This window comes from Acomys minous (assembly GCF_964271855.1).
Source record: "Acomys minous genome assembly, chromosome: 1".
Classification (NCBI taxonomy): Eukaryota; Metazoa; Chordata; class Mammalia; order Rodentia; family Muridae; genus Acomys; species Acomys minous.
Genome location: NC_140483.1, coordinates 100452006 through 100455378, shown reverse-complemented (window position 1 = coordinate 100455378; position 3373 = coordinate 100452006).

Below are 3373 nucleotides of genomic sequence, written 5' to 3'. Positions count from 1 at the left end.
AGCTCTACCACAGTGGTTTCTCTCTTTCAACACACTTCATTGTTTCCTTTCATTTTTACCAGGAAATATGGAAACATGTCAGTGTTCAGACCATGGATGTTTTGAGATCAAACTCTCCCTGTACGATTTTTCCTTCCTTGGCAGTCATCACAATGCCAGTGAATGCCACATCCGTATTGCCAACCATGCTCTCTTGTAATCTTGAGATTTTAATACATGCATAGCTCTACATTTGACACCACCTTTTCAATGTCTAATGAGATCAAAATAACTTTGTGAAGAACTATTTATTGAAGTAACTTTAGATCTAAATTCTTAGTTATAATTCTCAATAAGTGTTTCTTATATGCTAACGAATCCATAAAGAAGTTCTATCACGTCTGCTTTCAAAATGTGTAGCACACTCCTCATTGGCTTCTATCATTTATTCTTGGTCCTTAGAATAATTTCTGTACAGTTGAGGGAATGATTTCTTAAACCCATTAATCAGAAAATGTCATTCCCTGGCTTAAGACCTTCCAAAAAGGCTTTTTGCTCTACAGGAATAAATCAAATGACTTACTATGACCTTCAAGACCCTGTATGAACTGTCTGCTGGCTGCCTGTCTGACCTCATCATCAGCTATGCTCTACCTCCCTCATTATGCTATAGCCACACTGGCCTCATGGCTTATCTACTAATTTATCAAGCAGATCCCTGCCTGAAGACATTCGCACTTCCTTCCTTCTTCCTGAAACAAGCTGCCACCGTATCTTCATAGAGAATGATTCCTCCTGCAATTTGTCTCAACTCAAATGTCACCAGTTTTTATTGGCATCCAAATCTACCCAACAAAAAAATTAACTTCTTGTCTACTAAGTTTAAATCTTAGTTTGTTTGTTTTTTTTAATTTATAACACGTTTTCCTTTCTCCATATACTTAACAGTTATAAAAATAGTGATGCCACTTATTTGTTAAATTACATTGTCGTCCTTTCCTCTCTTAGGAAAACCAGTTCTTGCTTCCATTTCTCTAGTGGGAATGGTGCCTGACACCGGAAATCTAAACATTGCCACACCTAAGTCTCCAGGAACATTGTGGAAGAGGAGGAAGAAAGACTGAAAGAGCCAGAGGATCAGGGACTGTGATAAGATTGTGTTTCCTCGTAAAGTCTTACCAACATCACTACCAAAACAAGACATGAACAAAAATACCAATGAACATGCCAAAATGCACTGGAAAAAGTTCAAGAAGCTCCACCTTACACAATGAAAAACAGGCAATTGAGTAATGGTGGGAATGGGAGAGTGGGCCCTTCCCAAGGGAGAGCATACCAATTCATTGTCTGGTGCCAAACAGTCAGTCTTGAAAACATACATAAAAATAACATTATATGTACCCAACTGGTTATATTTAGGAATATATATTTAATACAAATACTTCTTTGCATGCAATAACAACTGAATGAAAAAGTGGCCATGGATTTGAAGGAGAACACAGAGTGCTGTGTGGAAGAGTTTGAAGGGAGGAAAGGAAAGGGAGAAATGTTATAATCAAAATACAAGCTCTATCTGTGCACTTACATACTTTGAGTTTCAGCATCTTGTCCATTTGTTCTGATATTTAAGTGGAATTGAATAAAGATGTAGTAAGTGTTTAAAGGAACTATTTCCCCTCTGGGCAACTTAGATTGTATGGAAATTTAGTCTTTTGAAGAATACGGGAGTTTGGGTTCTTGTATCTTCTTGTGAGGTGGAGTTCCTAACTCCAAGGTATCTGTTACCTTGGCCTCTTGTGTTCATAATGCACATACCCACATACAGATTTCAACATATATGTCAAATTAAAAATTAAAAATTATCTTCAAAACACAAAAATATAATTTAAAATACCTACAACATTGGTTCCTGTTTTGACCTTGCTATTCAATATTTACTCCTTATAATTCTGCCAGTCTTGCCAAGTATTACCTTGAGTTTTCACTTATTAATCTCTCAAGTAATTCTATAACCCTTAGAAATGTTCATGTTGATTTGAATGAATACAGGTATGCTCTTTGCTTCTTTCATTTTCTTTATTCATGGACATGGTTTACCACATTGTAAGCACTAACAGTAAGATGAACTTAAGAAAATCACAAATGAAGTTAAAAGCTCAGGTCTCTATGACATACTCTATTGTAGTATAGAGGACTAGACTCATTGCTTCTCCGTATTAAGTAATGTTCACAAATCAATGAAGTAATAGAAGAACAACTGCCTTTCAAAATCAGGCATTTGAATCCTTATCTGGGATTTGCAAAAGTTTGAACCAAAGTGTCATGCTGTTCATCTCACGTGCAGGAAATAAAATGACTGATTTTTTTAAAATGCTAGGTAGAACATCTTCATAAAAATGCTGTGAAGTTCGTTACTTTTCTTGTCCTTCATCTGGGAGCTAACCATGTCTTGCCGCACTCCCCTTGTACGAGAATACAGTGACTTGAAATACGCCAGCAATAGAAACTGCTCCATGAGCCCTGGGTCTCGGATGGCATGGTTAACTGGTATCTTAAAGATGTTCCTGTTACCAAAGAAAATGTTGGCAACATTGTATGCAAGCTGGTGGCAGATCACATCTGTGTGTGCTCCCCTTGGACTGCAGATCTGTGCTCCCCTTGGACTACAGAAGCTCATGAAAAGATTTCAGCCTTGAGGTTTATTCTCATAGAACCACAGGGTAGCTTCTGGACAGAATGTGGAGCTCCCCACAATTCTTAGTCTATAACATGCTAATTATTGTAGAAGCTGCAGGCTGTTGTGCATGGAGCTGAGAAGAGGCATCTTCCAATGTCAGAGGAGCTGCGTTGGGGCATTCTCTGTAGAGACAGCCCCAACCGATTCAAGAAAGATTCAGCCATAATGTTATATTTACTGCTAGAAAGTGTAATGTATTATCTGAGAGAAAACAAGTCAAAGAGGGGTGCTATCATTATTTTTAATGAACTTTTAACCAAAAGTTCTCAGTGCAAGATATAAAGGTCATGCTTTTTAATAGCCTAATGCCATAAACTAATCAAGCTCATATGTAGTAAACATATTAGTTTCGTATGCTATAATACTACTGAACAATTAAAAAATGTATGTTGTCAAAGTTGTTTTTAGGTCTTACCTTAAAAGCCTATATGCCACAAAATTTGAAAAATATAAATGAAATGAACAATTTTCTTAATAGCTTCCAATTACAAAAATTAAATCAGGATCAGGTAAAGAAATTAAATAGTCCTATATTTACTAAAAAAATAGAAGTAGTCATCAAAATCTCCTAACCAAAAAAAAAAAAAAAAAAAAAAAAAAAAAAAGTGCAGGGCCAGATGGATTAAGAGAAGAATTCTACCAAACCTTCAACTAAGA